General features: G+C 45.8%; 1 pseudogene across 1 annotated transcript in view; it reads left to right on the top strand.

Annotated features, from left to right (window-relative positions):
• LOC146869328 (amine oxidase [copper-containing] 3-like) overlaps positions 1 to 3,696 on the top strand; it is an 84,049-nt pseudogene extending 80,353 nt beyond the window's left edge. Inside the window, exon 4 of the transcript XR_014980085.1 lies at positions 1,260 to 3,696. The product of XR_014980085.1 is annotated as an amine oxidase [copper-containing] 3-like (transcript). The remainder of the gene's footprint in view (positions 1 to 1,259) is intronic.
• Positions 3,697 to 24,445: the final 20,749 nt, after the last annotated feature.

Here is a 24,445-nt window from a genome sequence, read left to right as displayed (position 1 = left end):
CCATGCCATATGAGCTCAAGTTCCATGAGGTTCAATAATAGAGAAACACTTTGGGGGTTAATTATGCGGTAAGACAGTGCTTTACAGTTGTGGTGCCTTACTCTTCTGGTCGAGATGTATATGCTTGGTCCCTTTCTGTAGTGGCATCAAGTAGCAAAACATATTTTATGGGATGCTGCCCAGAATAATGCCAGGAGCAGCAGACAATCATTTCCGCAGATCACATTTCATAGTCCCAGCAATCCTTTCAGAGGTCCTGTTATGTGTTCACATTTGTGGAAAGGAGCTTTTTTGATCTTACAAGTTGCGGCTGAGCCTTAGATGCTCCCTGCCATGCTTTCCTCTTCAGACTCTCCTTTCCTCTCCGTTGTTGGATATGCAGAGGCAAGCACAACCACAACAGTGATGCCACTAGTTGGCACTGCCAGTTACCACTGAACATCTGTGCAGAAGATGTGATAGAGTTTGCTACCGACCTATTATTTAAATATCCCCTTCAGTGTCCTCAAATTGTTCAGATCAGGTTGTTCCACTGTTAGCTTGTGGGAAGATAAAGATGATCAAACTAAGATTATTTCTGGGCTCTGGATTGTTCCCGTTTTCTCGCATTTCTTTCCAGTGTACTTTGGGGGCTCCTGTTCCCCACAAGCAGCCACTATATGGATAAAAGTGTTGTTGGGGTTATGATGTCCATAGATTTGAGCTCTCACACTCACACTCAATTGTGTTTCATTATTGACATTGTCTCCTGTTCTCAACCTACTTTTTGAGAGAACTACTCAATTAGATCAGTGTTATGATCCCTGGCATAAGTCCTAGGAACATTTATAAACAGTCACGTTTGATTGCTGTGTTGCTTGAAATTGGATTTCCCTGAAAAACAGAAGACCAAAGGCATTTGGCAGAACAGGAACAGTTTGTTTACTTAAACAGTTCAACAGAACAGTTACAGGCAAAAGGTCTGAGGACTGTCTCAATTTACATTGAGTTTGAGGTTTCTTTATATATAATATTACAATAGTAAAATAAATACAATACAGTAGCAATAAAAGGTTTCTGGTGTACCATATACGATGAGGAATGTTGTTTGCTGTTTAGGGTCATAAATTAATGGTCAATGGCTGCTACAGGTGTGTCTTGACCTGCATTGACACGTAAATCACTGATGGAGGGCAGGTTCAAAGGGGATGAAAAAAAAGTGAATACAATTTTACACAGTTATTAAACAAATCAATATTTTTGGTCTCTCATTTCTCCAGGACCTGGTTGCCTGGATCACTGCTGGCTTCCTTCACATTCCACACTCTGAGGACGTTCCCAACACTGCGACGGCAGGAAACGCAGTAGGTTTTTTCCTGAGACCATTCAACTATTTTGATAAAGACCCTTCCCTCTACTCTCCTGATGGGGTCTACTTCCGAAGTGACCAGAAGTACACCACCTGCGAAGTCAACCAGCTCGCCTGCCAGTTAAAGGAGTCTTCATGTCCCCTAAAACGCCCGCCATTCACCTACGATGGGTTTCAGAACATTGTAACTATATAAGCATCATCGACTAAGCCACCTGCATAAGTGGCTGGCAAATTCTAGGCTAGTGAGAGCTGGCATTGCCAATGCTCAGCCTCCAAGACATCTGTATCTGGAGGGCCACGCCCTATTGTTAACCAATCCGCCTTGAGGTCACCTGAATACAAATGTTTTTTTTCCAAATTGTTTGCTGATTTCCTTGGCCTGCTTAAAAGTACACGTTTCTCTTTTATTCTATTGAGCATGCAAGTACTATGCTCATTGGTCTTGCTGTAGCTCAGAGGTTTTCAAGGAAACCCCCATCAAAAAATAAGCACCTTAATTGAAACTTGTAGGCCCATCCAGCCTGCCCATTCCTACCTCCCTCCGTAAAACTCTATAGCCATATTACCACTATTAAACTCTATAGTCGTATTATTGTTTAGTCAGTACTGATACTAACATTAAACCTGGGAGCATTTATATATTTTCACACTAATCTATTCCACTGGAATTCACTCTCACCTCTCTTACTCAAGGCAGCTCACAAGGTTTCCATAACTTTCTAGTCTGGAAAGCTGATGCAGCTAGAAATAGGGAGGTTTTAGTCAATATTATTGGCCACACCTAAAACAATCCTAAGCGTACCTTCTGACTGATTGAGCAGTAGCCAATCATATTGGCTTAAACAACAAGTTGCTCACATTGTTTCAGTCCTCTTTTAGGTCGAAGCCTTCCAGACAGCTGCTAAAGACATCTTGGGGACATTCAGAAAGCTTCCTTGGGAATGCATTCCACCCGTGGCTTACCATTAGCTTTGTTTGTTTGTCACTTACATTTTCTGACCCTCTATTTGCTGGCTTTATTTGGTTTAGGCTGTGCAGGGTGAGTTTGTCCCTCCCAGGGAGCAAAGCACACCAACTCTCCTTGTATTCTTCCATGAGCGCTCCTTTCTGTAAACAGGCCTGTAAATCTTGTTCTTATCTCGTCACATTCACTGTGCATTCAAAGACAAGGGTAGATGCTAGAAGGTGAAGGTGACCTCAGACACATCCACTCTGCTGGACATATTGTGTGTTCTGTGGGGGTGGTCTTCAGGAGCATGCAATGGGCAGTACTGTTTGAATCAGGTATTGAATGAGTCACAAACGTGGAATGAACATGCTAATGATTGCTGCAATGTGTGTATCTGTTGTCTTGTATTTTTAAATTGGTGGGTGTTTACATATGTTTCAAATTATATGTATAGTTTATGGTGCATATGATTTGCATACTCGTAACAATTCTTTACAGTATCAAATATACTGCTGTAGTAGGTATAAGGGGTCTCTTTGGGGTGTTCTCAGTGTGATTACAGGTAATAAAATGTGTTTATTTGTTGCACTACTTGACAGTAGTGGAGTCTCAACAAGCACTGGGCTTTCTTTTCACTGTTAGAATTATTGGTGTCACCTCTTAAGTGCCTCTAGAAAGATTGCGTGAGCTACATTTCGTAGGAGCAGAATTTAAAAGTATTTCTTTCAGCGGGTTTACATCCACAAATTGCATGTAAAAATTCTACACCTGTATTATTCCTTACAATTTGTATGAAATTTTACATTCTATCAAACTTTACTTACTTCCATCCCCTAATTTAGTTTTAAGTGCACCACGGTTTCCCTTCTCCCTTCTGCCTGCCTTTTATGTTACAAGTTGTTCTAAATATCATGCCTATTCATCTTAACCTCTTTTTGGAAACCATAACTCTCTTGTTAATTCCAGCAAGCACAGAACCCCTTACAATGATCAGATCTGTGTCAATAATGCAACACAAAGAAACTGGCATGAATGCATGGAATGCGTATTCAAAACTAGCCCCAATAACTAATGGACTGACCACTAACTATGGGCTCCTGGGTAGCGTGCTACTCACTGTAAAGCACTTCAATGCCTTGTCAGGGATAGGAAGTGCTATATAAATGCAATTTAAACAATTTAAAATTAAATATCAGTCTCTGTCTTCTGATGGAGCTTTGTGTTTACTTTTCTTTCTCTTACTTAAAAGTGAGAGGATTTATGTGACCATCTTGTTGGATACTGGGGTAGTAAAGAGTTTTTTCTAGCACACAACAACATTTAAATGAATTTTGCAAGTATTTCAGAATATATCAGAATTTCGAACGCACAAATAAAGCACATTTTTTGTTCATTCTGAAGTGTGTTGGAATCAAATACTTTGATATGATCAAAACAAGTCAATGCACTAGGTAATGCCATTTCCACACATTATTGTATGTGCGCTGTATAGTTTTATTAGTAAAACTGTATGTTTCTGCAAATGTAATGGTCATTTCAATTGAAAATGTGTTGTCTGTAATGGCATTTTACCACACTCTGCATATTCTACTCTACATCACTCCACTCTACTCTGCACCACTCCACGCCACTCACTACACTCTACTTTACACCACTGCACTCTATTCCACTCTGCACCACACCACTCTATGCCACTGCCCCTTATTGCCACTTCACTCTGCACCACTCTACTCTAGTCTGCACCACTTTACTCTATGAACTCTACTCTCCACTTCTGCACTCTTTTTCACTGCACTCTACACCACTGGAGCAGCTAGTCACGCATGGACCTGGGAAACTCGGCAGGGCTGTACTCAGTGGTGCCCTTGCAGTTTAAGCGAAGGTCATGATTGGCTGTAATTTTGGCATTGTATCTTCAAAGAAGGCATGTTTACATCCTGATAGGCACATTCGGGCTAGGTAAAGAGGAGCATTGCAATTAGGTGTGACCAGGTCCTACGGTAGGCGTTGTTCTCCCGCTGCCCCGGTATACAGATGGCCATGGAACTTCCCGAGAACCCAGCCATTTCTGGGCTCCAACAATCTCTTGTCTTTTATGTTTATATAGTCTTTTGAGTGATTTAAGACCAGATTTTCTATTTATGACTTAAACATGGTTCAATGACTGTTGCTCCCGACATATAAATAGCCATTCTGTAAGGATACTTTTTGGTGCACTTGGAAGGGGTGAAAAGGAAGGGTAGTGGGGTAGCCATTGCTTTCAAGCATGTGTTTCACTGCACCAGTTTTTGCTGCCTGAATTATTGGGAGCTGAGGGTCTAGGTTTTCGCTCTGCATTTGCCCAGCTTTCTTTAGCTAGTGCCTGGATTTACCACCATGTGGGGTAATTTATTAAGTCGCTCTTCAAAGCTCTGACCCTTTTAAATGATAATTTTACGCTGCTAGGGGGCTTCAATTTACAAACTGATAACTATACATAGGCTAGCCTGCATCCTGATAGATATGCTGGCTTTGTAAACAAAGGAGGGACTGATGGGCTTTTATTTAAGAAGGTCCAGCATACATGCCCAATTAATCATATTGAAAAGAAAGAGTATGCAGTTCCTCAGTGAGACGGGGGGGTGTGGATGCAGAGAAGAGACCGTAAGAAAGAGGAATACCTCTATTCGGAACTAGGGTCCTCACACACCCAGCAAGCTAGGTGTCATACTTCATCATATGGACCTGCTCCTCGTCGGGCCGGCGCTGGCTTCCCTTAATTTCACTCAAGTAGTGACCCCCCAACCCAAAAGGAAGGACATACTACTCATCTACTATTTTCTAACTTTCCCATTTTGGTTGAAGAGCCCAGGTAGTTTCTGGTCAGACCATTTTCATATTCCTTTTCAGTGGAGGTGGACCACTGGAGATAATCCTCACAGGCCAGGAACTCCCATAGACAAGCCTTTCGAGCCTGCAATAAAATTAAGTTGAAATAGATTATCGAGCTCCTTTCCAACATGGTTCTTTCTCTCTCGTTTGGCATTGAACATGATGCAGACGCAGTAAACTTAGGCTCTAGGCATAGTAAGAATCTGGCTCTATGTATGGTATGCCACTAGGTGGTTATACCGTGCACAGAGTCCAGGGGTTCCTCAAAAGTGGACAGGGCTCAATGTAAAACCCAAAGTGCTCTATTAGTGGTATGGTGGGTGAGCAGCCTTAGGCCTAACCCAGATGAGTGTAAGACATTTGTTGCACAACACTGACCAATAATAAACAAATGACTGAAAGGAGATCCACACTCATTTTAGAAAAATAAGCTTTGTTTGTACTTTATTTTAAGACCAAGATCTTTGTAATAAGGTAAGTATGTTTTAAATACAACTACTTTCTACTTTAAAAGCAGACACTGCAATTTTTGAACCGTTCAATGTTATCCTATGGAGGAAACCAATAATGTGGTCAAACAGGTCAGTTTGCAACTTACAGTTCCAGTCTTTGGGACCAAAGATTAGCAAGGGGTAAGGGTCAGTACCAAAACTGCGCCAACAGCAGTACAGTGCGGCCAGGCTCAGAGATCAAAATCGAAGTTCAGCCCAATGCATGTCAATGGAGACTGGAGGTGCTGGAACCCACGCTGCTGGCAGGTAAGTAAATCGGTTGCAGGGGGCCAAGTTTGGGGGTTAGGACCCGCATGGGGAGCCATAAAACAGCACCAAACATACACCATAAGCGGCACAGGGGCAGTCGGGTGCAGGATGCAATTTCAGCATCGTGCACCCAATGCTTTTAAATGGAGACTTTGCTTTCAACAAACAGGCTGCAGGCGTTGCACCGGAGGTTTTAGGAGGTAGACCAACAACAGCAGAGGTAAGTAGCGATGTTGGGGGTCATAAGGGCACCATCAATCTGGCTCACCAAGGCCCTGGGGCATCGGGTGCAGGGGTGCCTTTAGAAGTCGGAGCCTTCTTACCGGAGCAGGTCGTGGTCAGGGGGAACCTCTGGAGTCAGGCTGTAGGCTTCGTCGTGGAGTCCAGGAGGGGTCAGCCAATGCTGGACTTGAGGTCAGGATCGCTGGGGAACCTGTTCTGGGTCAGTTGTCCATCTGGACACGGGCCGGAGGCATCAGGTACAGAGTGGGCAGGTCACTGGAGTCCTTTGTGTTGGTTTCTTGGGGACAGAACCACTGTCCTCTGGATTTCTGGTCTTTTTTTAAGTTCAGGCAGTCTTCCTTGGGTTTCTGGAAGTCGCTGGTGTCAGGATAGGCATCGTCTTCTCACAGGGTTTTGGAAGCTGGAGTCAGGCCGCTAGGGCTAGAGCCAGGTCAGTACTCGTCTTCGAGCTTTGCTGCACGGTGTGGTGTCTTCTTTGTCCTTCTTAGGTCAAAGGTAGCTAGTTTCCAGGTCTGGGGGAGCCACCTAAATACTACATTTAGGGGGCGTTTTAGCAAGTGGGGCCAATGGGCACCTACCTGGGTTGACAGCACCCGCTATTATGCCCTCATCCTGTGGGATGGGGCATTGACCTTGCCCTGATTGGAGGAGTCCCCTCAACTTCAAGATAGAGGGGACTGAAAAGTGTGCTTAACTTTCCCTCCTCCACCTGAGGGTGGTGTTGGCAAGGGTGGGCACACCTCCTTGCCTTTCTAAGTTTCCCCGTGGTTTTCCCACCCACAGTGGGGGAGTAGACCTGGGGCTTCCATCTGCTGCTGGCAGCAGAGGCTGGGGGTCCCATTACAAAGGTGGGAGGCCTTTGAAGCTTCCCTTTCGCGCACTGGGCCCATCCTGGGGGAGGAGGTGCGACACCTCCATCCAGTATGTGAATTGTTTGTGGTCCCAGGGCATAGGCTCTCCACCCAGGGGTTCAGAAACATCTCTGTGCTTGGCAGGCTGCCTAACGCCAGTCAGTGACAACGCCAATGTAGGAAGCTGGCTCTGTATACGGTATGCCACTAGATGGTTATACCATGCACAGAGTCCAGGGGTTCCCCAAAAGTGTACAGGGCTAATTTGAAATAGAACTACTTTTTACTTTCAAAAGTCAACACTAAGTGTAATTTTTTTAACAGTTCAGTGATGTGGTTGGTTTTTGGGAATAGTAATGTGTTCTCAAGAAAGGAAAAAAACATTCCTTGCATTTACTCCAGTTTCCTAGTTAGGTGTCAATATAAGTGGTGTCTAGGTGGTTCCAGGCAAATCGTTGGTGAGATAAATAGATAGGCTGACTGGGGTTAGTTATTGTTAGTTAGCAGAGAGAGGTTTTAAAGGAGGAGAGGTTGTGGTCCATGAAATGAGGTGTAAGCCATTTGCAGAATAACAATAAGAGAGATTAAGGCAGACAGCCATTTGAGTGAGCGGGCCTATACTCTAGAAACATAGGGCATGCAGAGGATGGAAGGTAAGGAGAGGGTCACTCTGAAGAAAGGAAGGAAAGGCATTATTCAGAGGAGAGCAAATTCAACTTTTCATGAACTTTTTATAATTATAGGGGGAGAAGGCTTTAGGAGATCACAAGCAATATGAGAAAGTAAGCTACAGAAGGAAACAACATTATATATTGTGCCCCATTTCACCAGACAGCTTAACCATGTGAATCCAAGTATACACATCATTAAAACTTTAAGAGCTCAAGCCTGCTGTTGCCAGGCCTAGGACAGTCCTTTTTCTGGAATATCTCAACCTTGGTGCAGGGTCTGTAAGTTGCACAAGCTGACCTGGTGCAAAAGAAGTAAGGGCCTGATTTAGATCTTAGCGGTCTTACTGTCGTCCTGCCGCTGCGCTGTTGCCATGTACTCTGTTGAGCCAAGAGCAGTCCGCCCGCCGTGTTTAGGTGTTGTGGCTAGAGATAGAAGACTTCCGAGGTGGCAGTCTTCTCTGCTGGCTAGCAGTACTCCGGCACCATTAGGCCAGCAGGAATGTGCACAGCTGATTTGGATGTTCCCGTTGGCAGTGTCCTGGCAGCGAAGTCCTGATGTGGTGGGGCAATGGTGGCGTGGAGACAGATAAGTTCTACTTATTTACATCTCAATACACATATATGTTGTATATATGTCAATACGTGCATGTAGGTACTTTGTACAGGCCATTGTTTTTACAAATAGCAATGCACACCAACAACATTCACACAACATTGACTGTACACACACACCCACCAGAAAAGCCTACCTTAAAATCCGGTGACAACAGGGTGGCTGAGCATCATGGTCAAGTAGCAGCAGCACAACGAGGACCTGAACAATGGCGTTGAAGATGGAATCAAAGGTGTGGCCCCAAAAAAGGTGAGTTTCACCTCTATTTCTTTGTTTCCGCCAACATGAGCTTGCTGGCTTCCCAGCCACCGTTGCCTAGAAGGAAAGGAACTTCGTAATCTGGATGGCCGGATTCTCAGCGGGACTTCCTCCAACAGCTGCTCCAGCCTCGGACGCCATCGATGCAGGAGGCATATCCTGAGGGAGTAGGCAGGACAGAGGCGGTCTTCTCTCCAATGTCCAGCCAACATCTAAATCGGGCGGGAGGACCTCCAAGGCTGTGGACGGGAAGACTGTCAAAAAAAGTGACAGCGGACCAGACAAGTCAAAATCGAAATCAGGCTCAAAGTCTCATTTACCGATCTTCCCTCACTATTCTGTATTAAAGGTTATTTTACTCACTCACTAAAAATGTGTTGTTTTGCCCTATATGAGCATCTCTCAGATAGTTTTATACCATGTTATCTAATCCCACTCCTTCTACAACACAGCAGAGCAACCGTTTATAGGAAAGGTACCTAGTGTTTGTAGAGTCTTGCAAGTAAGAAATGAAGGAACCCTTTTGGCTCCTGAGAGACTCCGTAGAACTGTGATGTAAGTGTTAGAGCAGAATGCACTGAAGGCTGGTTTAGATTGTTGAGTTCGCAGTTGTACGCAGACGAATAAAGAGGTGTAAAAATAAGCTTTGTGTGTGGCTTAATCATTGGCGGGTACCCTGGCTGGGAAAGACACTACAACTGGCGACGAGGATGGGATAAGTAACCCGAAGATAGACAGTGCTCTTCCAGACAGTTTGCCATGGTGCAAGCATACTGCTTGTGCATGTCACATGTTTTGCAGTCGAAATACAGAATCGGCACTTAATGCATGTAGAGTCAAAGCACAATTCCATCCGTTGTAAAGAAGTTGAAATCAACTAAAGCACTGCAAAGAATTCTAAATATCGGTGGTTGAGAACCTGACGGCCAGACTGTATATCAAGGTACAGTGCTGCTACGCAATATACAATCATACGTAATCCGAAACATTGACGCTAAAGGTAGACACAACCAGGTTTCAAAGAGCAGCTATTAATAATCACAAGTTGCAAGATAATGATACAAGTTGAAAGTGGTGAAGACAAAGTGCAACCATAGACACGTCAAAGAATAAAATTGTCATTAACTTACCAGAACCTGAGTAAAGTGAGCCAGTACGGCCTCAGCGGCAGGTGCTGCAGCCCAGGCAAAGCACAGGGGGTGTGCTTACGATGCTGGTGGGTGCTGCAAGCCGACTGAGGGACCGTGAAGGCAGTTGGAACAGGAACATAGCAGTGGGTGACAATCAAATTGGTCACACACATTGAAACGCTGCTTTTCAAATGGAGGCAAAAATGGAGGGCATAATTTCAAAAGTCATCAAGGATGATCCAGAGGCCAGCACATCTCCCGCAAGAAATGCGCATGCGTGGGCGCACGTGCATGCGCAGTTTTCTCAAGCCTTATTGGTACGGCAAGGAAGAGGAGGAGGGCTGCCTACACAGGTAAGTGGTTTTAAGTTTCTTTTTAATTAAGGTTAAATTATTTCTTATTGGGTGGTGGAGGCAGGGGCTGGCAAACTCTTCTCTGCTGAGGAGTGTGTGGAGATTTGCCTTCTCTGCGTTCTCCGTGGAACGCGGAGAAGGCAAATCTCCACACACTCCGCGGGCGGAGCGGAGGTCTCCGCCCAGGGTTACATTTTTTAACAGAGGGAAGATGTAGTATCTTGCCAGTAAGAAGTGATAGAACCCTTTTAGCTGCTGAGAACTGTGATGTACGTGTTAGAGCGGAATGCATTGAAGGCTGGTTTAGAATGTTGAGCTCGCAGTTGCAGACAGATAAATAAAGAAGTGTAAAACTGGGCTCCATGTGTGGTGTAGTCATTGGCGGATACCCTGGTTGGAGAAGACGCTACAGCGTTAACATTCCAAGTGTATGTTATGCGTTTTTGTTATGTGACCCGTGGAGTACATGCATCCTATGTGTTAGTAAAGGAGGCCTGTGGATCCCACTTTCAAAACCCCTGGCCTGTCCATTTGCACAGGATTTTGGTAATGTTGTTCGCAAATTGCTGGTATATTTGAAAGATTATGTAAGAGGCTAAATCTTTCTGTATATTTAATATTTTCATATTGGTGTTATTGTTATGGGTTTGTGTTTTTACTGTGGGGATTTGATGTGTAGTAAAGGATTAGTGATTAAGTATTATTAAGGGAAATGTGTAGGATGGCAATGATCTACAATGGAACTCTGCATGCTTGTGGAGAAAATGATGACCTGCAAGGGAGGCTTGACAGTTGCAAGGAGCTTAGGATGGATGAAGTGTTATGAAGTTGCTCCTGGCTCAACCAGCTACCAGCAGCTTGCAAAGAATCATTTGTTACAACTTCTCAAGGCTCTATCCGAATTTATCATCGCAAAGCCCTGCAGGGGCCTTATGTCAGAAGATCACTTACAAAAATATCTTCCCATCGGACACAATGGTTCTCTATTAAGATACTTTGGTTTCAATATTGTGGTACAATATTCTCTGAGGTTTAAATAACAAAAAGACCATTGTAAAGAAAAAGTGGATGCCCCTTCCAACAAATACTTCAACCATTAACAGAAAGTCCACAGTAATAAACAATAACTGATGGACACAAAACATAAGCAAAAAAGCATTTGGTTATTTGCAGGGTCTTCAGCTTGAGAATGATTTTTGCCATATTTATAATGTGCAAAACTTCTGCATGGCCTGTAGGACTTTAGAGAGGTGGAAGATTGTGAGAATCAGAGCTTTTTCCATGTCCTTAGGAAATCAGTAGTTACTGAGCTGTTCTCAAGTGAGCAAGCATCATTTACCAATGCCATTTACCGCTTCTGTCTGGGCATGGGGTACAACAGGGCTGCTCAAAGAATCCACAATGAGGCATTAAGTACTGTTGTAAAATTGCACAAATATTGCATCTGGTGAGGCTGCTTGGCAGTGAGTTTTTTTAATTTAAATTCTATAGCTGCTTTTCTTTGTTCTTATGAAGCCATGTTTTTGGGACTATCCGCGGCACCTTACAAGCAGACCTCAGGGTGCGACGTGGCACATATTGTGAATACAAAGAGCAGGGCCACTGGAACTATGCACCGGGAGAGGACCAAAGTATTTCACAAGGTTGACTAAACTATGTGGCAATGAAAGGCAAATTATGTGGCACAATGCAGCTTATTTTATGATAGCTTTACTTCATCATTTTGTCCTTTGTTACCCATGCTAACATAGTCAAGGTTTCACCTCAATAATATCAGTTAAATACAGAAATGGAGCAGGAAGCTACTGAAAGATGACCAATCGAGGGCCTTCTACTGCGTGACAAAACCTGGCTGCTTTTTGACAAACTTTTGATCCGTTTGAGATACAAACCATTTTTTTCTTAATATCTAGAAATTATGCGTGAGATGGTGGATTATGTGAAAAGTGGGCATCTCCATAAATATGCGGAAAACATCACTGCTGTAGAATCGCATAATTCCAGTGGCCCTGACCGTGGGCTACTCACAATGATATTTTCCCACTAGAAGTTAGTGGCCATTTGTTAATCGTCATTGGATAGCATTAGCACACTCCATTCTAGGATTAATAACAGACACTAGTGTGTGTGTTTTGTGGGGAATTCTGTCTAAATAAAGTAATAGCTGATTCAGCTGCGTTTGGGTTTCAAAACTGAAGGTTGATGTGCCACATAACTAGCAGTTTTTGCTGACTTCACAAAAGTGAAAATGAACATTTTGCTTCCAAAGGAAAACGAATTAAAGAAACAATCAGTGTCTACAGCTAGGAAATTCTTCTGAAAGGGATGCATCCTCCAGAGGTAGCACTCTGCCTAATTGTCTGTCGCGTGCATAGTGAGGACCATAGCAGCACTAGTTTCGACACTCCACGCGGTCTTTAACCTAGTGACAAAGTTACCATTCCAGATGGAGTTCCTGTCTGGTACGATTTTTGGATTATCCTGGTATGGACCATAAATTGCAGTTTATGTCTCCACTGCTATGTCACATTAATATTGCTAGAATTATGTCCGTGTACCCTTTGGTCATGAAAGTGTATGACACCCGTAGCATAGAAATAATTAGGGATTGATATAGGATTCCCTGTTCGAGTTTATTCACTGCATAAGTAGTACTGGGAATAAGACTGATTTGTCCTTGTGTCTTTGGGCACCAAGATAGTGATAAGAAAGTCTAATGTCCTGAAGAGGGTCACATGCACGTCTTACATAATGAGACCGAAACATCATTGCCAGTTTTTGCTGATGTTTCGAAATGTGTGCCTCTTCTGTCTTAACGGGAATTAGGGTGCTTATGTCTAGACAGAAGAACTTTTTAACCACATTCCCATTGTTATGGGCAATATTGTGTTTTTTTAAGCTGGTGTTGTGTCTGTTGGCTGCCTGTCGGCGTTGTGTGTTGTAAATATGGGACATTTAAATATGAAAATATTTATTAATAAAAATTGATTATTTTTGAAAATCTATTTTCCATACTATAGCTCAATCAAAAAATGTTTCCTTTGGAACCATATTGTTAATTTTCATTGTATATTTTCCAACTTCCTTGGGGCTACTGAGTTGGCCGAAATGTGGTAAACCTCACCAAAGTGTCTGGGAGGCCAGACAACTCAGTGGGTTCTAGTAGTGTGCTGTGAGTGTCATTCATCCAGGAGGCGACCTCCTACGTCCCTTCTTCAGGATCTCACAGTTATCGCCTGGACCTTTGGCACACAGTTTTGGAGGCACCACAAGGATCAGGTGGTGGCCCTAGAATATAATTTATATTAGCGTTACACTTCGAGACTCTCGGACCCCAAGCGCCCCAGAAGCACCACCTTTTTTGAAGCTCTGGTGGCGCTGTGTGCTGGCCCATATTCACAAGGCCTTCTCAACAGCCATAAGTAGGATAGAGGAGAATGGGAGTGCTCCGGTCCCACTCCACCTGCTGCACAGGTTCATGCTATGCATGTGATCGCGCATTATATGCAAAGTTACGCTCAAATCAGATTTAACTACATAATCACATCAATTTAAAAAAAGGAAAAAAGGCGCTGACCTCGTAAAACATCTGCTCTGCGATCATGCTCAGCTGTAAAAACACTATAGTGTGCCACACCCCTTATTAAATCAGCACCAGAAAGAGACCTTTATCCCTGAAAGGATGAATGGGCGAGTATGAAGTGCCTACCATCCACATCAGAACAAAGTTTACCACTTTGCTAGTGTAATTGTTTCACATTTTTGCAGTCTTCTTTTGAGATGTTTGGTGATTCCTGCATAGACAGAGTTCACATAGTCCAGCCTGCTGGTGATGAGAGCTTGGTTGATGGTCTTTCTGGTATCGTTCAGTAGCCACAATGATGATACTGAGGTTTCCGGCATGAGGATTTGGTGGTGGGTGTATGTCCGAGGTCTATAGGCCACCAGATGGAGTTCCACAGCGAGGCATCCTTTCTGAAAATCACCACTTCAGTCTTGTTGGTGTTGAGATTGAGACAGTTTGACTTCATCCAGGAGGCCACTTCGGCCATGCAGGTAGTTATTTTGTTCCTTGTGTTGGGGATCTGACTGAGAGGGACAGCATAGGTTGTTTGCCGTCGGCGTAGGGGAGGATGTTGATGTCATGGGCATAGATGATGGTGGCCAGTCGGGTCATGTAGATGTTGGAGAGGATAGGGCTGCATAAAAGCCCTAAGGTATTCTGCAGATGAGTTCCTTGGCCTTCAAGGACTATGGTGAAAGGTTGACTGGCTGAGTTTTCTATTCATAAAAGTGCAGATCTGTCGGATGGTAGGAGGTCCCCGAATGCCAGTCTTGTTAAGTTGTCTAATGAGGATGGGGTGGGAGACTCTGTTGGACACTGCCACAAGGTCCAGTAGGATGTGGGTTGCAGTTTCTTCCATGTCCATGATCATATGGATGTCATCCTTTGTTGTGATAAAAGCTGTCTCTGAGTTGTGGTTGGGTCTGAAAACTGACTGGATTGTTTCAAGGAGCTGGTGGTTGGGGAGGTGGTCGGTGAGACTGCATCGTTTCGAGGAGCTGGTGGTTGGGGAGGTGGTCGGTGAGGCATGTGTTGAAACTCTGTCCAAGACCGTGGCTGGGTAAGGTAGGAGGGAGATAAGCTGGGAGTTTGCGAGCTTGGCTGGGTCTGCTGAGGGCTTCTTCAGTAGGGTGTTGACGGCTACATGCTTCCAGACTTTTGGCAATATGGCTATGTCAATGGAGGTGTTGAAGATGAGAGGGAGGGTTTTACTGATTGGGGTGAGTCCCTTGCTGAAGGCGGGATGGGGCATGGGTCCGATGTGTGCATGAAGTTGATGGACTTCATGACTGTAGTGGTCTCATCTGTGATGGTGTTCCATGTGATTAGGGTGTGTTCTTCGGCCAAGATTGGAAGGCTGGCTGTGAGGTTGATGGGGTCAGGTTAAGGGTAAAAGTTTTTGCATATGGCTGGGATTTAGTTGTTGATAAAGTCAGAGGGGTTGTTGTACAGTACTTGTGTTGGGGCAATGTTGCAGTAGGGGGCTGTGGGTGTTTTGAAATGTTGGATGATGGAGATTTTTTTTTCTGCTCTTGCAGCTGTCAATGATGCGATATATTAGGGCTGTCCGCTTGGTGTTTTGGATTTAGCGATGGAAACGCCTCAAGGCAGGTTTGAAAATCCACTTGTTCATTGCTTCTTCTTCTAGGTCATCTTGAGTTCTTCTGTGTAGCAGCTGCTTGAAGTTCATGTTTTTGCCATTTAGCTTTGTTTGTGCGGGGCTAGGGTGCTGGTGCAGGTGGTGATCCATTCATTGAAGTTCTCAATGTCTTAGGCTAGGTTTCCAGTATGGTTGGGGTGGTTCTTGGAGAGGACGGAAGCCCAGTCCTTCTTTGATGTGTTCTTACAGCAGCGGTGGACCAGGGCTGCGGTGGTTGGTCTTCAGTGGTGCAGTATGCTGATGCCGAAACTGACGAGGGTGTGATCAGTCCACATGATGAGTGTTGGTTTGTGGATCGTGATGGCATTGAAGAAAGTGGAAACAGCATCCAGAACGGCATTCTGAATATCTCTGGTGGCATTGTTGGGACCAATACGGGATGGGTGACGCCAAGAATTTTAAGGCTTTTAAGGAGGGTGGCATCGGTGAGGCCCTCCAAGGGAAAGTTTAGTTTCTCCTAGGAGAATGAAGTCACCGGAGTCGATGAATGGAGCAACGAAGTCTGTGATGTTGCTGGTGAAATTGGCACAGGGTCCAGGAGGCCTACAACCCTGGCACACATAGGATACAGTTGCCTGTGATTAGCAGAGTGAAGGTGAGATGCTCCATGTAGTTGGTTTAGCTGTCAGCAGAGGTGGTAAAGATGATGACAATTCCTCTAGTTGGCCTGTTTGGCGGTGTTGTCTGATGATCCTATACTCGGCAGGGATGGTATTGACAATGTATGGTGCTGATGCTAGGGTCAGCTATTTTTTTATGAGGAAGAGGATGTCCAGTTGTGGTCATCCAGGAGGTCCTATTGTCCTTGGCTTGTTTGCTGAGCAGCCATGTGTTGAGGAGCATGCATGACAGTGAGATGTAGTGTGTAGATGTGTTATGTTATGTTAATTGGCTTATATAGTGCACGAATCACCCCTGGAGGGGTATCTCGACTCTTGCGGAGTTGCAAAAGAAAGTGTGGTGGTATGTTATGCCAAGAAGAGAGTGGATTTCAGGGCCTTTCTGAATTTTAAATAATCCGGGCATTGTCTTAAAGGCAGGGGGAGCTGGTTCCATATTAGGTGAGCCTGATGGGAGAAGGCTTTTCCTCCTGTTCGTGTTTTTTTTTATCCTGGGGATTTTGAGCAGGGATTTAGACCGGGATCTCAGGTCCCTTGTAGGGATATATTGGTGGAGCCTCTCCGCCAAGTAGGGGGGACCGTTACCCCACAGTGCTTTGTGTGTCAGGCAACAGAGCTTGAACTTCACCCGTTTCCGTACAGGTAGCCAATGTAGTTGTTGTAGCAGCGGGAGTGAGGCTGACCTGTAGGGTGCGTTAGCAACTAAGCGAGCTGCGGTATTTTGTACCACTTGCAGGCGGTTTAGGGCAGACTCGTTGGCTGCAACCAGTAGAGCGTTGCAATAGTCTAGTTTGCTCAGTCCCAGGGCTTGTACAAGAGTCTTTCGAAAGGAGTCCGGGAGATAGGGGAGGACTCTTCTCAGAAGGCCCAGCACCTAGAAACATGCACCGACTGTGTGGGTAACATGTTCTTTCATTGTTAGAACCTGGTCGAGATGCACCCCTACGTTTTTTGCTGTGGTTTTTGGGGCGGGAGCAGTACCCAATTCTTTAGGCCACCAAGTAGGTGCCCATAGGAGTGGAGCTTCTCCGAAGAGGATAATTTCCGTTTTAATGGCATTCAGTTGCAGAAAGTTACTGCTCATCCACTGTGAGATGGCCAGCATGCCAGAGGAAAAGGAGGCTTGAACTGTCTGAGATGACTTATGCGTAGGATATTGGTACGAACCTGTGTCATCTCAGCAGCGTGGCCAAGGGGGCCACGTAGATGTTGAACATGGTTCGGCTCAAACATGAGCCCTGTGGCACACCCTGGCTGCTGGTTTTAATGTACTTGAGTGGGTGGGGTGCTGGGTGCTGTAGGTACGAACATGGTGGTTGTTGGGGCAGTGAGAGTAGGTGTGGGGCTGCAGGTGAAGCAGCAGGAGGTGCAGGTGAATGCTCTTTCGGGTAGTGTGGTGCAGCATGGCAGCAGCAATGCGAGTGATGGCCAGGGTTGAGGGCATGGGCGACATGGCAGGGTAGCTGCAGGTCGGCGAGAGGTGGGCTTGGGTTAAGAACATGGAGAGAGGCAGTGGAGTAGTGGTGGGCCATGGGAGTATCAGGGTTCCTGGCACTGGGTGCATCTAGGCACGGATTGACACAGACAATCTTATCGTAGGCACAACATTGGTGCGTCAATGTTGGGCCACCATTAAGTAGGCCGAGGGAAGAGGAAGGAGATCTGGGGCAGCAGAGAGGGCACAGGATGCCAGAAAGCATGGCAAAGGGTTAGTGGCACTGGGGGGATAAGGTCGGGAAAAAAGAAAGAGGGCAATGATGCACAAAAGAACAGAAACATACATACAAGAGGTACAAAAAAAGAAACATGCACAAAAGGGCAGAGAAACAAACAAAAAAGTAAGCAGAAAGAGGCATAAAAAGCAGCACAAAAATATTTTAAAATGGGCAGTTCCTGGCAGTGCTTGTATAAGTGACCACTTTCTTGGCAGTCATTGATAAATTCCTGGGCAACCTCTTCATCATGGGGACGAAGTAATTTACTCAGTCCCCTTGGCAGAATGGCAGTATGCACACCGTGAATTACATCAAAGCCTTAGTCTCAAAAGAACCTTCACTTCATGTGATGTCATTCATTTCATCAGTTTGCTTAGAATCCTCATACGAGCATTCATAAAAACCATAATTATATTAAAAGTATGAAAAAATATGAAAAAATATTTGGAGGTTGACTAATGCCATGGGCATCCATGGGCATCAATTCTACAAAATTGCAGGAGTTACACTCTTCAACCCCGATAACATCACATGGATGGCCGCTTTTCTACCATTTAAGCCCTCAACACTCTCAGTTTTAAGTCTCACGAAAGACCTTATGTCGGCTAACCCCAGTGGGGTTACTCTCATTTGTTCTCTTTCTCTTTACTATCCTTTTTATTTGTTGACATCTTTCCACTGCTCACTTTTAGGAAACTACTTTTTACTTTTTATTTAAGCCCCCCTTGAGAGTGCATGTGTTTTCCAGCTCTCTTCCTCGTGTGCTTCTTCCCCCAAACCCCTCCCCTGGCAAACACTCCTCCTGTCTCTGTATCTCTCTTTTATTTGCTGCTCTCTCTCTCTCTTACCTGGTTCTACCCCACCCTGACTCCTTGTTGCTCTCTCCCTTCTGTGTTTTGACCCCTATCCCCTGAATTGCTCTTTCTGTCTGGGGTGCTGCTTTTTCTTTCCCCTTCCACCAACTCCGTCTTGCTTCCCCCCACCCACTCCTTCCTTGCTCTCTCATCCCTTCTGGTGCTTCAAATGATTTTTTTATTCTTACTTTTTTTGGCGCTGTGGCAGCTCCCAGTTGTTGCCGGGCCACTCTGCTTTAAGAAATGTGCTCAAGTGCAACTGAATATTCTGCCATTCTGGATTGGTAAATTATAGATACATAGATAGATAGACAGACAGACAGACAGACAGACAGACAGACAGACAGACAGATAGATAGACAGACAGATGGATAGACAGATAGATGGATAGATAGATAGATAGATAGATAGATAGATAGATAGATAGATAGATAGATAGATAGATAGATAGATAGATAGATAGATAGATAGATAGATAGATGGTAACCTGACAAGGTAGTGTGATAGCTGCGCTCGCGCTACTGCGATAGCGGTGACATTTTAAAATCAAATTCCCCCGTTTTTGTATTTAGGTTCATGTTTATTTCTTAGCCTTGTTTTTAAATCTGGGATTAGGTAGGGTGCTCCCTCCCTCTTACCGCACTTAAATTGTTGGTTGCACCGCCGCTTTGGTGGGTCCGGGTCACGGGTGGTCTATAGCCCTGGGTGGCCGCCATCTTTAGTTGGGTTCGTCTCTACTCTCCCGACGGGCGCCATTACGAGTGTTCCTGCGATAGGGCAGCCTCGCGGGACTTCTATTTAAGGCGGTCCTCTTTCTTTGCTGGTAACCTGACAAGGTAGTGTGATAGCTGCGCTCGCGCTGCTGCGATAGCGGTGACATTTTAAAATCAAATTCCCCCGTTTTTGTATTTAGGTTCATGTTTATTTCTTAGCCTTGTTTTTAAATCTGGGATTAGGTAGGGTGCTCCCTCCCTCTTACCGCACTTAAATTGTTGGTTGCACCGCCGCTTTGGTGGGTCCGGGTCACGGGTGGTCTATAGCCCTGGGTGGCCGCCATCTTTGGTTGGGTTCGTCTCTACTCTCCCGACGGGCGCCATTACGAGTGTTCCTGCGATAGGGCAGCCTCGCGGGACTTCTATTTAAAGTCGCTCCTCCCGCGCAGCGGGATCGCGCAGTGTGACGCCGTCGCTTAGCCGGAGTCGTGCCAGAGTCCTGCCCGTCTGCGCTCGTCCGCGTCGAGGGCGCACGGGGTGCCGAGGTCTCATACAGTCTCTTTGCTCATTTTGGCTTGGGGATGATAACGTATTCTATCGACACTCTGCGGTCAATTGCGTCGTTCATTCCTAGCTGTGATCAGACACCTATTCATCCGCTAAGCGGTCCTTATCGCTGCGCGTGTCAGAGATGGGCACTTGGCCCCCCGGCATCTATTGTTAAGAGGTCTCCTCTTTTTACTCCCCGTGATGATGCTACGACACCTGGACTTCGCATATTTAGCTTGAATGTGAGATCTTTGGTTCAGCATCATCTTGCCGTGTATGATCTTTTACAGGAGGAGTCTCCAGATGTTTTTGCGATCACGGAAACGTGGCTGCGGGAACAGGACGTAGCTATTATCAATTTGGCTTTCCCCCCTGAGTACTCTGTTTTTACTCTAAATCGCTCCTCTAGAGGTGGGGGCATTGCCCTTGCAGTTAGATCCAGTCTTCCATGTAGTTGGAAGGCACTGAATATTGCGGGATGTGAAAGTGCTTCCTTTAAGATTTTGATCAGCCCCCAGTTCTCGATTTCGGGTATGGTGGTCTATCGACCTCCAGGCAGCGATGTGGCTTTTAGGGAAGTCTTCCCGGATGTTGTCAGCTCGTTGGCACTTGGCTGTGCCAACTTTTCTATCTTGGGAGACCTTAATCTCCATTTTGACAACAAGAGCGTGCCGGCTGTTTATAACATTCTAGCTGACCTTGAGGCCCTTCAACTATCCCAAAAGGTAGTACTGCCTACCCATGTAGGAGGGCATACGCTGGACCCCTTCTTTTCGAACCTTATGGAAGCTACAGTTTCCTCTATAACTCCTCTGGGGTGGACTGACCCTTTTTTGGTGGCCATTCGGGCTCCTCTACCGGAGACTCTTGTTAGTCCTCCGTCCAAACCAGTTTTTAGAAGACACTGGAATAAACTTAGATTAGAGGACCTTCACAATGTCTTGGCCGCTGATCCGTTGGGATCCTTGGACAATGCTGAATTGGGCTATGATCAGTTTTGTCAGTGGATCACCAGGGCGCTTGATTCATTAATACCTATCATGGCAAGTAAATCTCGCTCTCACGATTCTAGTCCCTGGTACGATAGTGCCCTTCGTGTGTTGAAGGGCACTTGTAGACGGGCGGAGAGAGAGTGGAGGAAGGATTATGACAAAACTAGGAAAGTGGTATACTTGGCCTCCGTGAAGGCCTACCATCGTGCTATATGTAGAGCGCGTGCGGCGTTCTACGCGGAGGAATTCCGCACTAGCTTTAATCCATCTAAAGTGATTTTTAAGGCCCTCAAGGACTTGCTGGCCAAAAGACCTTCCTCTCCGGCATTGGCCTCTATTTGGCATTGCGAAGCTCTGGCATCCTTCTTTTTGGAGAAAGTGCAAGGTATTTATCGGGCCTTTCCCCTCGTGGGGCTACCTCCGGGGACGTTGGAGATTACTCCTGGCCTCCCTATCATGGAGTCCCTTCCTCTGCTTTCATCTGAGGAATTTGATAGGGTATCTCACGATATCAAGTCTGGGTCTCCTTTAGATCCATTAAGACCAGTCCTCTTTAGAGAGCAGTCTTTTGTGGGACGCCCCATAGTGCGTTCCCTTATTAACATCTCGCTGGCGACGGGTACGGTTCCAGCAAAATGGAAGCGGGCGGTGGTCTCCCCGATCCTGAAAAAGCCCTCTTTGGACCCTTCCAAACCGGAGAACTACCGGCCTATTTCCCTGCTCCCTTGGCCGGCGAAAGTTATGGAAGCCCATGTCAACCAGGTGCTCTCGGACCATCTCACTCGAGCTAACATCCTGGATGATACTCAGACTGGGTTCCGTGCTGGGCACAGTACGGAGACAGCTCTCCTCTCTATGGTCGAACATCTGCGTTGGGTGCTTGATGCGGGACAGACGGCGGCGCTAGTATTATTAGATCTGAGCGCCGCCTTCGATACTGTCTCACATAGCATCCTCCTGCGTCGCCTGGAGGAGATAGGCATCAGTGGTCTTGCCCTACAGTGGTTCCGCTCCTTCCTTGACGACCGTTCCTTTTGCGTCGCAATTCCACCCCATCAGTCCAAATTCCATCCTCTGGGCCTGGGGGTGCCGCAGGGATCCTCGCTGAGTCCCACGCTCTTCAATCTTTATGTGAGGCCGCTCGCTGATGTCATCAAGCAGTGGAGTATGACCATGGTCTCCTATGCAGATGACACTCAGCTAGCGGTTACTATCAGCGGGGATGCCGAGCTTGAGGCCCCCAGGTTCCAGAGTGGACTGAGGGCGGTGGCGAGCTGGATGACTGCAAACTGTCTCCAGCTCAACGCCAAGAAGACCGAGGTTATGGTCGTCGGAAGGGGGTCAGAGCTCTGGGGGGATAGATGGTGGCCTCCGGAACTTGGGCCTGCTCCTACTCCGGTTACAGAGCTGAAAAATCTGGGAGTGTGGCTTGAGCCCACGCTCAGCTTTGTGGGACATTCGAAGAAAACTGCGGCCTGCTGTTTTGGGGTGCTCCGCGGATTACGACCCGTCCTGAAGTTTTTTGATCCCTCTACCAGGCAGCTGGTGGTGCAAGCAACTATAATATCTTGCTTGGACTATGCCAGCTCTCTCCTGGTAGGAGCGAACCAGGCTGACATTAGCCGACTCCAACGGGTCCAAAATGCAGCAGCTAGAGCTATAGTCGGCTTGCCCAGGTCTTGCTCTGTTTCCAGTACTCTCAGATCCCTGCACTGGCTACCGGTTAAAACTAGAATTAATTTCAAAGTTTTATGTGTGGCCTTTAAGATTCTGAAGGGCCTAACGCCTCGGATTCTTTCTAACCTTCTGTCTTTTTACGTTCCCACCCGCTCCCTGAGATCATTGGGCCAAGCGTTTGCGGTGGTTCCTAGGTTTAAGCTTAGTCGAGCGGGAGGTCGGTCCTTTAGGGTAACAGCAGCATTGCTGTGGAACTCTCTCCCGTTGGAGATACGCCTGATGGAGGATCTCCTCCCGTTTCGCAAAGCCATAAAACCCTTTTTATTTTAACTTTCCCTATAGATGTTATGTTCTATGCTTTAACTGTTGTGTTAGGTGTTGCTACGTCTACCTTGTCATGCGCCAGGACGCCCCTTAGCTGGGGCAGCTGCGCGCAATATAAATACTCCTAACATAACATAACATAACATAACATAACATAACATAACATAACATAACTAGATAGATAGATAGATAGATAGATAGATAGATAGATAGATAGATAGATAGATAGATAGATAGATAGATAGACACCACTGCATCATTCAGTAGGCACGCTCATGGATGGAGACCTAAGCGTGTGTCTCGGGTATAACGTGGCTGCATGAGCATGCCTTTTTTTGCCGATGCTGCACGGCTTTTACAACAAGCACTGGCACAGCCAATAGGTCTCGCTTTTGGGACCTTATAAGTATTTAGTTATGCAGCACAATATTCTTACTGCAACAACATTAACTGTTGCGTGGCTAAACACTTATAAGGTCCCAAAGGCAAGACCTATTGGCTATGCCAATGCTTGTTTGTTGTGGTTGGCGATTTTATCTGAATAGCCTACGATCGTGTCTTCTAAAGTCAGGTCAGAGATCTCTCAGCTTTATTAAGGCCATACATATACTATTAATGTATTTCTTATGCCACATAACCACCCTTCAGATTACACTGATGTGGCAAGTGAATGTCGAGGAATCCAGACCACAAGGCCTTCTAGGCCATGGCAAAGAGTTGAGATAGCTCAGAGGAAAGAGAACGCATACAGATACATTCAACATAAAGAACCTCCCTCAGGTGACGTTGATTCACAGGTCCATTGTACAGCAGAGCCATCTCTCAGGTTTATAGATTTTGAATAATGTGCGTTTGTACACTGCTGCTATCCGTCACGCTGCTTGGTCGTTATAAGAAGGTGCATTTCTATAGGAGATCTGTTCCTCAGGCCATTTCACTATTGGAGGAACAGACAAGCTATCCCTTGTATTACACAGATCTCTCTGGCTTATGCATCAAACAGCAGAACTAGCCCTTATGTGAGCCAGGTGCACTGCCCCCATGTGTCGTACACACTCAGGTGTTACAGGCTGCACAGCAGTCGCTCATGTCACACAGATGTTGGAGGCCAGCAGACGAAACAGCAGGGCTGTTGCCCGGATTACAGGAATGCTACAAATTCGTGCATTAGATAACCGACCTGTTATTAATGTAATAGCGCAATGACGTGAAGGTGAATTAACATTAGAGCCACCCTTCGGTTTGAGTGCGTGCTACAAGCGGAAGCACTAGAAAGCACGGCTATTCCTCAGATTACACAGATGGTGCAAGTGTCACCATTACACACCACAACAACGCCTTTATTACACAGAAGTTAGAAGTCTGATGCCCTGGAACGCAGCGCTATCCTCAGAATATGCAGATCGATGCTGCAGGCAGATGCGTTTTAGAACAAAGCGATCCCTCATCTTACAGGCATGTCACAGGTTCATTCACTAAATGATAAACTGCCTCAGAAAAACACAGCTTGTGCGGGTTGTGGCCTCAGCCAGCAGAGCTATCCCCGGATCGAGCAGCTGTTTGCACCTGAGGCGGACACTTTCCCTTGTTGCTTAAACGCATCCAGTAAACAGCTCTGCATTTGGCGCGTGAAGGTTGTTATTATTCTTTTATGTAGGCGTCTGTTTTATGAATGAGGTTATTATTCTTGCTGTTTTACCCATCTGTCCTGCCTGACCTTTTTTT

Source organism: Triturus cristatus, chromosome 1_1 (genome assembly GCF_964204655.1).
Source record: "Triturus cristatus chromosome 1_1, aTriCri1.1, whole genome shotgun sequence".
Lineage (NCBI taxonomy): Eukaryota > Metazoa > Chordata > Amphibia > Caudata > Salamandridae > Triturus > Triturus cristatus.
The sequence above is the reverse complement of the archived record's forward strand: the minus strand, read 5'-3'. Positions and strand labels throughout refer to the sequence as shown.